Below are 13778 nucleotides of genomic sequence, written 5' to 3'. Positions count from 1 at the left end.
TCAATTCAAGAATACATGAGGCCTAATCCAGGCTCCGACTGCAAATTGTGTAACATGTTTTGAGACCTCATGAAAGGCAAAACAATATAAATGCAATTTGTCGTCATTCAATAACGAGGTAGGCTATACTCCTCTCTCTTCCTCCCTATAAGCTAAACTCCCATGGGCTACTGCAATATCGCTTTCACCTGATGTTTCTTCCCATGTGCTTTTACCTGGTTAAATCAAAACACAATTATCGAGCTGGACTACCATACAATCAACTTTTTACAATACCTAGGATAATATAGCCTAGTAGGCTATCCAAGTTTGTTGGCAGAATACAACATACATTTACCTTACCAGGATCATGTCCACTCTAAAATCTTGTCACGCTAAACCGAAATGCCAAGCAGCTAGCCTAAGTGTTTTAAACAAGCTTTCGTGACCCTTGGAATATGCGAGAGTGTTGATTAATTATTATAGGTTAAAGATCCACTGCTCTGAGAAAGAGCAAGGTCCATCATTACACACCCAACAAAACAATCTGGTGATGTAATTTCCTTTGACTACTCATGATGATGCATTGACCCACCTTATATGGAGTTCCTATTTATGGGGTTTCAAAATTCTTTCTATGCTGTTTTGTCACATAGATAGGTCTGAGGTTGTAACAGCGTAATAGGCTCTAGGCCTACAGAAAACAAATCAATATTGAGAGATGTTTTGGTACTCCTGATAGGCTACTTGCCTGAAATTCCCTGTAAAACAGCTTACCTAGGCCTAATTAGAAAATATGGGATTACATCAATTATTTATGACAACATGTAATCAGACTTAGTGACTTCAGAAAGTATTCATACCCCTTGACTTATTCCACATTTTGTTGTGCTACAGCCTGAATTCAGTATTAAATGTATATATATTTTTGTCTCACCCATCTACACTCAATACCCCATAATGACAAAGTGAAAACATGTTTTTAGAAATGTTTGCAAATGTATTGAAAATGAATACAGAAATGTAATTTACATAAGTATTCACACCACTGAGTCAATATGTTGTAGAAGCACCTTTGGGAGCGATTACAGTCTTTCTGGGTCAGTCTCTAAGAGCTTTCCATACCTGGATTGTGCAACATTTGCCCATTATTCTTCAAGCTCTGTCAAATTGGTTGTTGATCATTGCTCGACAACCATTTTCAGGTCTTGCCATAGACTTCCAAGTAGATTTAAGTCAAAACTGTAAGTAGGCCACTCAAGAACATTAACTGTCTTCTTGGTAAGCAACTCAAGTGTAGATTTGGCTTTGTGTTTTAGGTTATTGTCCTGCTGAAAGGTTAATTTAATCTCCCAGTGTCTGGTGGAAAGCAGACTAAAGCAGGTTTTCTTCTAGGCTTCTGCCTGTGCTTAGCACCATTTATTTTATTTTTTTTATCCTGAAAAACTCCCCAGACCTTAACGATTAACAAGCATACCAATAGCATGATGCAGCCACCACTATGCTTGAGAATATGGAGAGGGGTACTCAGTAATGTGTTATATTGGATTGCCCCAAACATATCACTTTGTATTCAGGACAAAAAAAGTAAATAGTTTTGTCACATTTCTTGCAGTATTCTTGCAAACAGGATGCATGTTTCGGAATATATTTACTCTGTGGCGGCTTCCTTTTTTTCACTGTCATTAGGTTAGTTTTGTGGAGTAACTAAAATGTTGATCCTTCCTCAGTTCTCCTATTACAGCCAATAAACTAAGTCACCATTGGCATCATGGTGAATTCCCTGAGCGGTTTCCTTCCTCTCTGGCAACCATTTAAGAAGGTCGCCTGCATCTTTGTACTGACTGGGTGTTTTTATACACCATCTAAAGTATAATAACTTCATCATGCTCAAAGGGATTGTCTATTTTTTTACCCATCTACCAATAGGTGCCCTTTGTGAGGCATTGGAAAACCTCCCTTGTGATTGTGGTTGAATCGGTGTTTGAAATTCACTGCTCGACTGAGGGACCTTGGAGATAATGGTTTGTGTATTGTATGTCATAAAAAAAAATTATAAACACTATTATTGCACACAGAGTGAGTCCATGCAACTTATTATCTGGCACATTGTTACTCCTACACTTATTTAGGCTTGCCATAACAAAGGGGTTGAATGCTTATTGACAAGCAAGTTCAGCTTTTCATTTTTTATGAATTTGTAAAAATGTCAAACATATTTCCACTTTTAAATTACGGGGTAGTGTGTGTGGGCCAGTGACACAAAAATCTACATTTCATCCATTTTAAATTCAGGCTGTAACACAACAAAATGTGGAAAAAGTCAAGGGGTGTGAATACTTTCTGAAGGCACTGTAGCTTAGGCTACATTCTGAGTTGTGTCCAAGAGTGTCCTTTAGTCAAATCCATACTGGCAAACAGATTAGTAACATTGTAGAGAAAGGCACGAGGTCCAAAAAAAGCATGTTCAGCATACAGGCATTGACAAACCACAACATGATCATTAAATGTAGAGTCTATGATTCACAGTTAAACAAATCCCATAGCCTAGGCCCAAGGCTAATAAAATGTTAGCTTCTGCATTCTGTAGTAACCTCTATTGGAAGCGACCACATATTTAACAAGACTGAATTATGATCAAGCTACTACTTTTGAATGAAAACCACATATAAGATTTGAAGACTCTCCACAAAAACTAGGCACTATAACAAAACTAGGCCCAAATAACAAACAAACAAAACAGGAGAACCGAGCATTAATCGAGGCAAATTGGGCTGTTCTACTTTTATTTTGACGGGCCAGTGATGACAATAGGACTTCGAAAGGTGAAGGAGTAGCCTATCAGAATGTAGAAGAACAATAAAACAGGCTAAGGCTAATCATGGAGTCAGTGTACTGTCACAACAAAATGTTGAATGTGGATTAAAGTGACTTAAGAGGAAAGACAACAAGACCAAAAGTAAAATCTTGAGAAACATAGCCTCCCCAAAAGGACATGGCTAACAGGCCTTACCAACAGAGAGAAGTGAAGTTGTACTTTCCCCACAAGGCCTTGTTCCCTGGACCCCCCTTCCGCCATCAGTCACCCAAACTTCCTTCATCCCCCAGAATTCTTTATGCTCCCCAGAATCGGTCCACTGGCCCTCCAGTTAGCCCTACACTAGGCTACATTTTGGACACATAGGCTAGAAGACTCCAAAGCCACCTTAGTAGAACCGCGGATACTTTGAAAAGAAAAAGTCATTTTCAGCCCCTACAAAGTCCCGTCCCGTGGAGGGTTTTCTAATTGGCATATACTAGCCTAGCGTTAATAGTCTCTAGGCCCATGTGTTCTGAGCTGGAATGCAATATAGAAGTCTATGTGAGAGACCCAGTATATTCACTCACATCACCGCTCCCTCGATCACGAACACACACACACACACACACACATTAAGGCACGTATACACAATTCACACTTCCCCTCTCACTGCACATGACAGCCAGGCCAGCAGTTTCTGAAAAGCTTGGCTGATCTATTCACGAACACTCCGCTCTGCCCAACACGCAGTGAGTGACCAGTAACCCGGCGCACTCTGGGATTGACTGCTACTCGCCATTCGAAAAGAGACTCTAGCAACCATGACGCGTAACATCAACACTAGAATAAACGCTACCATTTATCAACAACAATTTCTTTTGGGGACTTGAAAGCGGTACTTTTGGGAACTTGAAGGGATATCCTTACATGAATAGAAAACAAAAAGGGTGAGTTGGTGCACAACGCACAAGGGGGTGAGGGAGGAAGTACAGTGTGGGTAGAGGTACACACAGTGCAATTGACCAAATAGCCTAACCATGCTGGTTCTAGAAGATACAAGTAGAGCAGGGCCGCTGGAAAGCTCCTGGGCTACAGCGATGATGGTGTGATTGTTTTCTTCTCTTTGCTCTGTCAGGCAATTCAAGTTGCGGTTGATATTATTTATTTTTAGCGATACATTACTTTGTAATAGAATCTGCGAGGTCAGCAGTAATGGAGGCTGGACATAAAGCCCACAATGGACAATTTTGTGTGGAGACAAAATGGAGGGAGTGCAAACTGAGTACAGTGGTGAGGGGAAAACTCCTGGCATTCGATATATTTCTGGAAAGCCAAGAGTAGGCCTATTATGTCATTGATATGTCTAAACATGATTAAGCTAGATGAACTGTAGTAACACTGCAATTAAGTTACTCAGATGTCTAGGAAAAATGGCCAGTATGCGAATGACTTGTGACTTTGGTGCTGATCCTTTTAAGCATTGGACAAAGCTTGCTATTACTACTTTTCCCGACGTGTCAGACTAAAACTTTCATTTTGATAGGCATGCATTGTAGCCAAGGAGAACCATTCCCTCAAAGTGGTAGAGATCATTTTAAAGGCAAACATGGCCAAAGGCAAAGAGACTCATCCCATCTGTTAGAAGCAAAATATACATCACTGGTTAGAAGCCAACTAATTAATCACTACTTGTTTTTGTAAGAAGTGTTGACAAGCTGAATGTACCGAGCTGTCTGTTTAAACTACTAGCACACAGCTCAGACACCCATGCATACCCCACAAGACATGCCACCAGAGGTCTCTTCACAGTTCCCAAGTCCAGAACAGACTATGGGAGGCGCACAGTACTACTTAGAGCCATGACTACATGGAACTCTATTCCACATCAGGTAACTGATGCAAGCAATAGAATCAGATATATATATATATTTTAAAAACTGCACCTTATGGAACAGCTGAGCCTGTGAAGAGACACACAAAAAGGTAGACACACATACAAGCTCACATACTCCACACGCATCTACATTGTAATATTGTTGTATGGTGGTATTATTCAATTTGTATTGTAAATATGTAGTGGTGTAATAATGTTGTATCTTTTGTTTCATATGTAAGTGCCTTAATGTGTTTGGACCACAGGAAGAGTAGCTGATGCCTCAGCAGCAGCTAATGGGTGTCCCTAATAAATTCATTGTGTACCTCCAATGTATTTTTTTATTTCACCTTTATTTAACCAGGTAGGCCAGTTGAGAACAAGTTCTCATTTACAACTGCAAGCTGACCAAGACAAAGCAAAGCAGTGCGACAAAAAAAACACAGAGTTACACATGGGATAAATAATCGTACAGTCAATAACACAATCGAAAAATCTGTATACAGTGTGTGCAAATGAAGTAAGGAATTAAAAATAATATGCCATAAATAGGCCAATAAATAGGCCAAGTAGCAAATACTTTGCCAAGTGGCAAAGTAATTACAGTTTGGCAAATAACACTGGAGTGATAGATGTACAGATGATGATGTGCAAGTAGAGATACTGGTGTGCAAAAGAGCAGAAAAACAAACAAATATGGGATGAGGTATGTAGTTAGATGGGCTATTTACAGATGGGCTGTGTACAGCTGCAGCGATCGGTAAGCTGCTCTGACAGCTGATGCCTAAAGTTAGTGAGGGAGGTATAAGTCTCCAACTTCAGTGATTTTTGCAATTTGTTCCAGTCATTGGTAGCAGAGAACTGGAAGGAAAGGTGGCCAAAGTAAGTGTTGGCTTTGGGGATGACCAGTGAAATATACCTGCTGGAGCGCGTGCTACGGGTGCTGTCAGAATGGTGTCGTCTGCGTAGAGGTGGATCAAAGAATCACCCGCTGCAAGAGCGACATCATTGATATATACAGAGAAAAGAGTCAGCCTGAGAATTGAACCCTGTGGCACCCCCATAGAGGCTGCCAGAGGTACAGACAACAGGCCCTCCAATTTGATACACTGAACTCTGAGAAGTAGTTAGAGAACCAGGCGAGGCAGTCATTAGAGAAACGAAGGATGTTGAGTCTGCCGATAAGAATATGGTGATTGACAGAGTGAAAAGCCTTGGCCAGGTCGATGAAGACGGCTGGTGGTTATGATATTGTTTAGGACCTTGAGCATGGCTGAGGGGCACCCGTGACCAGCTCGGAAACCGGATTGCATAGCGGAGAAGGTAAGGTGGGATTCTAAATGGTTGGTGATCTGTTTGTTCACTTGGCTTTCGAAGACTTCAGAAAGGCAGGGCAGGATGGATATAGGTCTGTAACAGTTAGGGTCTAGAGCGTCTCCCCCTCTGAAGAGGGGGATGACCACGGCCGCTTTACAATCTTTAGGAATCTCAGACGATACGAAAGAGGTTGAACAGACTAGTAATAAGGGTTGCAACAATGGCAGAGGATAATTTTAGGAAGAAAGGATTCAGATTGCCTAGCTCCAGCTGATTTGTAGGGATCCAGATTTTGCAGCTCTATTAGAACAATCAGCTGTATGGATTTTGGTGAAGGATAAGCAGGGGGGGGTGGGGGGGGGGGGGGGGCAGTTGCTGTTGGCTGGGGTTGGGGTCGCCAGATGGAAAGCATGGCCAGCTGTCGAGAAATGCTTATTGAAATTCTCGATTAGCGTGGATTTATCAGTGGTGAAAGTGTTCCCTAGCCTCAGTGCAGTGGGCAGCTGGGAGGAGGTGCTCTTATTCTCCATGGACTTCAGTGTCCCAGAACTTTTGGGAATTAGTGCTGCAGGGTGCAAATTTATGTTTGAAAAAGCTAGCCTTTGCTTTCCTAACTGATTGTGTATTTATTTTTTGAAAGGGGCATGCTTATTTAAGATGGTGAGGAAAGCACTTTTAAAGAACAACCAGGCATCCTCTACTGACAGGAGGTCAATATCCTTCCAGGAAACCCGGGCCAGGTCGATTAGAAAGGCCTGCTTGCCTTTGTGCTACATCATTGGTTAGAAGCCACCTACTCACAGTGTGTACCTCTGACGTATGTGCTACTAGCATGCATCTGACGTGGACTTAGAAAATAAAGACCATCATGCATGACATGACCTGTAAAAAAGGTGGAGGTGGCATTTGCCAGGATAAAAGTACGAAAACGTATACACTCACTACGGTAAGTTGCTCTGGATAAGCGAGTCTGCGAAATGACTATGTACATTTGATTCCAATATCCTAGCAACAATGACTTTGCGATAGTTTATTACATTTAGAGATGGGCCAACATTCAAAGTTTGGATCAAACAAACGACTAAAATGGGCATATTCAGTATTTTAATTAGATTCATTCGTCTCCAGGGGTTTTTAATAGAAGTTAACCTTGAAAGCATTACGCAATTTACTTTGGACACTGCTCCAATAAGACGCTACTTCGAATGTTGAACCATTTCAAGCCAGACTTGAACACTGACGCCAGTCAATTGGTTTGTCACATTGTTTCAGCGAGACTAAACGCGCAGTTCCATGTTATGATGACCAAAACCCTTTATGTTCAAAATAGTTTACGTTCCGTACTTATCTATAGTTTTCAAACCAAGTGCGTAGCTAAAAGCAGTTGGTGGTGGGTTAGCAGCTAGCCAGCCATCATAGGTGTCAGGGAATTAATATTCTTGACATCAACAACACGATCAACCAAACTCTCCCGTTCCTTGCGACGTGGCTGGCTGACATGGCTACTATTAGGTTCGCTTCACAAAAATAAACGTATTAACTCTATTTAAAATAAAAATACGATTATTTCGCACATTCTCTTTCTATCCATTTACATGTAATGTTTAATTAACGATACAGTAACTATCGTTTATTTGATCTTACCTACAAACGGAGTTCCACAAAATGATGCTTCCTACTCCAGGCGCGTGCGCACACTATTCTCTATGGAACAACATGCAAGTCAGCGTTTGAGTGGTACGCTGAAAGTAGCCGGAAGTCGACAAAATAAAATCGAGGTTAGAGGAGGTACGTATGCACCAGGAGTCGGAAGTTGGCCAAATTGCCAACAGCCTGCCAAATTTGATGGTGGCGGGAAACATCGCGGAAACTCAAGCGGATTGTGAATCTAATGGCGGTAGAATCAAGGACAATTAGTGTATTGTCCGAAATTCTTCTTGAAGAATCAATTTGAGCTATCCAAACTGGTGGAGAAAGTGATGGGTAACGTGAAGGCTGTGAGGAAAACGAGAGGTGGGCTTGATTTGATTTGTTTTGTTGTACTTCAGCGGATCAGAAGGAACTTGTGTTGCTTTTTATATATATATATACAATTGTCCATTGTATATTATTCATATATACTTGTGTTCCCACATGTACTTCCTGTATTGATTTGTTGTTAATAATAATAAATATATACATATATATATATATATATATATATATATGTGTGTGTGTGTGTGTGTATATATATATATATATATATATATATATATATATATATATATATATATATATATATTTATTATTATTAACAACAAATCAATACAGGAAGTACATGTGGGAACACAAGTATATATGAATAATATACAATGGACAATTGTATATATATATATAAAAAGCAACACAAGTTCCTTCTGATCCGCAGAAGTACAACAAAACAAATCAAATCAAGCCCACATTTATTTATATATATATATATATATATATTTATTTATTTATTATTATTAACAGCAAATCAATACAGGAAGTACATGTGGGAACACAAGTATATATGAATAATATACAATGGACAATTGGGCTAGAGGGTTCAATATCACATTACACAAGGACTTTAAGGGACATACATGCACTTATAATTCTAACAGCTTTTTTGTTAGTAGAGTATTTAATTGTCTTAAAATACAGTTAAATTTATTTTTTGTAAGGTAAGAAAATGTGTTTTTTTGTTTGTAAATTTAAAATAATGAAATGAATTACATAAAAATGTTTCAGCTTATTTCTATCGTAGGTAAAGAATCCAAGCAGTACATCTCTCCACAATAGTGTAAGATCTTCATAAATGTGTTCAATTATAAATCTACTGATGTCTTGCCACAGTTTTCCTACATGAATACAATGCCAAAAAAAAAGATGCTACACTGTTTCTGGGTGGTCATTACAAAAGGAGCAGTTTTAGTTGATGTTTTCCTTAAAATTATTCATATAGTGGTTGGCAGGATAATATTTATGAATAATTTTAAAGGAAACTTCCTTAATTTTGTTAACAAGTAGGTACAGTGGGGCAAAAAGGTATTTAGTCAGCCACCAATTGTGCAAGTTCTCCCACTTAAAAAGATGAGAGAGGCCTGTAATTTTCATCATAGGTACACTTCAACTATGACAGAGAAAAAAAATCCAGAAAATCACATTGTAGGATTTTTAATGAATTTATTTGCAAATTCTGGTGGAAAATAAGTATTTAGTCACCTACAAACAAGCAAGATTTCTGGCTCTCACAGACCTGTAACTTCTTCTTTAAGAGGCTCCTCTGTCCTCCACTCGTTACCTGTATTAACGGCACCTGTTTGAACTTGTTATCAGTATAAAAGACACCTGCCCACAACCTCAAACAGTCACACTCCAAACTCCACTATGGCATAGACCAAAGAGCTGTCAAAGGACACCAGAAACAAAATTGTAGACCTGCACCAGGCTGGGAAGACTGAATCTGCAATAGGTAAGCAGCTTGGTTTGAAGAAATCAACTGTGGGAGCAATTATTAGGAAATGGAAGACATACAAGACCACTGAAAATCTCCCTCGATCTGGGGCTCCACGCAAGATCTCACACCGTGGGGTCAAAATGATCACAAGAACGGCGAGCAAAAATCCCAGAACCACATGGGGGGACCTAGTGAATGACCTGCAGAAAGCTGGGACCAAAGTAACAAAGCCTACCACCAGTAACACACTACGCTGCCAGGGACTCAAATCCTGCAGTGCCAGACGTGTCCCCCTGCTTAAGCCAGTACATGTCCAGGCCCGGGAGAATGTCATATGGTCAGATGAAACCAAAATATAACTTTTTGGTAAAAACTCAACTCGTCGTGTTTGGAAGACAAAGAATGCTGAGTTGCATCCAAAGAACACCATACCTACTGTGAAGCATGGGGGTGGAAACATCATGCTTCCGGGCTGTTTTTCTACAAAGGGACCAGGACGACTGATCCGTGTAAAGTAAAGAATGAATGGGGCCATGTATCGTGAGATTTTGAGTGAAAACCTCCTTCCATCAGCAAGTGCATTGAAGATGAAACGTGGCTGGGTCTTTCAGCATGACAATGATCCCAAACACACCGCCCGGGCAACGAAGGAGTGGCTTCGTAAGAAGCATTTCAAGGTCCTGGAGTGGCCTAGCCAGTCTCCAGATCTTAACCCCATAGAAAATCTTTGGAGGGAGTAGAATGTCCGTGTTGCCCAGCAACAGTCCCAAAACATCACTGCTCTAGAGGAGATCTGCATGGAGGAATGGGCCAAAATACCAGCAACAGTGTGTGAAAACCTTGTGAAGACTTACAGAAAACGTTTGACCTCTGTCATTGCCAACAAAGGGTATATAAGTATTGAGATAAACTTTTGTTATTGACCAAATACTTATTTTCCACCATAATTTGCAAATAAATTCATAAAAAATCCTACAATGTGATTTTCTGGATTTTTTTTTTCTAATTTTCTCTGTCATAGTTTAAGTGTACCTATGATGAAAATGACAGGCCTCTCTCATCTTTTTAAGTGGGAGAACTTGCACAATTGGTGGCAGACTAAATACTTTTTTGCCCCATTGGTGGCAACATCCAAACTTTTTTCCAACAGATATTATCAATAAATCCATTCCAATAAGCCATTCCAATAAGGTATAGATACAACATTCTGCTGAAACGAGGTTCGTATCGCTCTGTTGTTGAATGGACCAAAAGAGAAACAAATCTTTCCTACTGATGAGTCAACAGGTTCAAAAGAAGGTAGGCTCTGAGGGTCAGGTCTTGACACGTTCCTGAATAATAAAGCAACACCTGAGGGAATGGCATCTAAAACAGTTGCAAAATCTTTAGGTGTTACAGGGACCTTGTAAAGTGATACGAATTCCTTATAACTGAGTAAAAGACCCTCTGCATTTACGAGTTGGCACACCAATAGGATATAATTTCGGGACCAATATTCTAAAAAACAAAGAAGTATTTTTTTATACAATATATCCCGATTATTCCATATATAATATCTGTGTGGAGAAAAATTATTCTTATAAATTAAGGACCATGTCAAGAAAACCTGCCAATGAAAAGCAGAAAGTTTCACTGGAACTTTGTCAATATTAGAATTGCAAACCAACATGAAGTTAAGGCCACCAAAGGTAGAGAAGACACGATGAGGAATAAAATTCCACATAGAAGTGGGTCTTCTTAGGAATTGTTTTATCCAATTGATCTTAAAAGTATTATTTAAGGTAGTAAAGTCCAGAAAATTCAGCCCACCATTCTCATAAGTTTTCATTACAACAGTTTTCCTAATGTAATGGGTACGGTTTCTCCACAGAAAGTTGAAAAGCATCATGTCTATCTTCTTGCTTATTTTACTGTCAAGATAGAGCGCCATATGTTAGTCTAGAGATACCTTCAGCCTTGGTTATTAGGACTCTTCCTTTTAAAGATAAGGCCCTCTGTAGCCATTGATTTAGCTTCTTCTGGGGTTTTTTAATAAGAGGGTTACAATTTAGTAAGCCTCTAGACTTCTGATCCTTTGTAATGGTTATGCCTAAATATGTAAGTTCTTCTTTTACTGGAATACCATAATATGAAGGTGTCACACAATCTTTGACAGTCATTAATGTTAAGATATAGACCAGATGCTTTGGAAAAGGATTGTGTCACATTGATCGATATTGGAATTTGGTTAGCATTTTTCAGAAAAACTGTAGTATCGTCCTCCAGCTGGCTTATAATAATTTCTTTACCAGCTATGGAAATACCTTGTACAGGACTATTATTTAAAGAATTTGTAAGACGTTGGGTGATTAATAAAAACAGGTACAGAGAGATAGGACAACCTTGCCTAATAAGGAACTTGTGTTGCTTCTCACCCAATTTGATACATTTGACGTGGTGTGTGTGTGTGTGTCTCTTCGGAACAGGCAGTGGTGGAAAAAGTACCCAATCGTCATACTTGAGTAAAAGTAAAGATACCTTAATAGAGAACGATACAAGTAAAAGTCACCCTGTAAAATTCAACTTGAGTAAAAGTATTTTGTTTCAAATATACTTACGTATCAAAAGTAAATGTAATTTCTAAAATATACTTAAGTATCAAAAGTAAAAGTATAAATACTTTTTTTATTCCTTATATTAAGCTAACCAGATGGCACCATTTTCTTGTTTTAAAAAAAAATATTTACGAATAGCCAGAGGCACACCAACATAATTTACAAACGAAGCATGTGTGTTTAGTGAGTAAGCCAGATCAGAAGCAGTATGGATGACCAGGGATGTTCTGTTGATAAGTGTGTGAATGGGACCACTTTCCTGTCCTGCTTAGCATTCAAAATGTAACGAGTACTTTTGGATGTCGAGGAAAATGTATGGAGTAAAAAGTACATTATTGTCTTTAGGAATGTAGTAAATTAAAAGTTGTCAAAAATATAAATAGTAAAGTATAGATACCCCCCCAAAAAAAATCAGTATAAATACTTTAAAGTACTACTTAAGTACTGGGAACAGGGCACCCCTCAAGGGGGTAATATGGCGTCTAGTGGGAAGTCGATGTTGAAGAGATTAAAAATATTCCTGGAGTGATTGATGCACATCGGATGAATTGTGTGGTGAATTATGAAAAAGTGAAGAGTTCATCTGTTCTTTTGTTTTTTGATATGGAGTCTCTCCCTATTCAAGTGCAGTTGGGGTATATAAACTACAGAGTCAGAGCATGCAGTGTGATCACTGTAAAGCTTTTGGTCATGTTTCAAGTGTTGGCAGAAGGGAGAAACCAATATGTCCAAGTTGTGGAAAAGATTATATCATGTGTTATGAAAATGTGACATGCTGCAATTGTGGTGGGAACCAGGAAGCCACGTCTTTTGAATGCCTGACAAGGGTGAAAGAAAATGAGGTGGCCAAAGTTAGGCAGCAGATGTTAATAGGGGTTGAGGCTTTGAATGGTGCTCTTAAAGAGTTCATGGTGGTAGATGGGCCTTCACTGCAGGCTGCAGGGGTTGCCTTTCACCAGCAGGAACCAGCAGGATATTTTAAAGGTTAAGAAGGTGGACTTTATAGCTATGGTGATTAATGGCACTGCCAAAGTGGAGAGACAGTCCAGGAAAATAGAGGTTATATTGTGGATGCGGCGGAGCGGTTCCTGGGACTGAAAGATTTCTCAGCAGAGGAGTTACATGGAATGTTTTGTTGTTGTCAATTTACAATTTTATTTGGCTGGATTAAGTTAGTTTCACAATCAAATCAAATTGTATTTGTCACATGCGCCGCGCCGAATACAACATGTGAAATGCTTAACCAACAATGCAGTTGTAAGACAAAAGTGTTAAGTATTTACTAAAATAAACTGAAGTAAAAAATAAATACAATAAGAGCAAAAAATAACAAATAATCAAGGAGCAACAATAAAATAACAGTAGCAAGGCTATATACAGTCGGTACCGGTACAGAGTCAATGTGCGGGGGCACCAGTTAGTCGAGGTCATTTTTAAATGAAGGTAGGGGTAAAGAGACTATGCATAGATAATAAACAGAGTTGCAGCAGGGTAAAAATGGGGGATGGTGTGGGGACAATGCAAATAGTCCGGGTAGCCATTTGAGTAACTGTTCAAGAGCCTTATGGCTTGGGGGTAGAAGCTGTTAAGAAGCATTTCTGATCTAGACTTGGCGCTCCGGGACCGCTTGCCGTGCGTTAGTAGTGAGAACAGTCTATGACTAGGGTGGCTGAAGTCCTTGGTCATTTTTAGGGCCTTCCACTGACACTGCCTGGTATAGAGGTCCTGGACGGCAGGAAGCTTTGCCCCAGT

At 39.5% G+C, this 13778-nt stretch overlaps 1 protein-coding gene across 4 annotated transcripts in view; it reads right to left on the bottom strand.

The window, feature by feature from the left end:
• The window catches only part of LOC110493972 (phosphatidate phosphatase LPIN2), a 43746-nt gene extending 35979 nt beyond the window's left edge, over positions 1 to 7767 (bottom strand). For 2 of the 4 annotated variants that reach the window (XR_005036990.1, XM_021568607.2), the window contains exon 1: positions 7614 to 7767. The gene's annotated coding sequence lies outside the window, so the exon portion shown is untranslated. Of the gene's footprint in view, positions 1 to 331; positions 445 to 7613 lie in introns of those variants that run through there. The other 2 variants (XM_021568608.2, XM_036949986.1) reach the window with 2 other exon arrangements.
• Positions 7768 to 13778: the final 6011 nt, after the last annotated feature.

The sequence above is a fragment of the Oncorhynchus mykiss genome, chromosome 17, assembly GCF_013265735.2.
Source record: "Oncorhynchus mykiss isolate Arlee chromosome 17, USDA_OmykA_1.1, whole genome shotgun sequence".
Lineage (NCBI taxonomy): Eukaryota > Metazoa > Chordata > Actinopteri > Salmoniformes > Salmonidae > Oncorhynchus > Oncorhynchus mykiss.
This window is presented reverse-complemented; position numbering and strand designations above follow the sequence as displayed.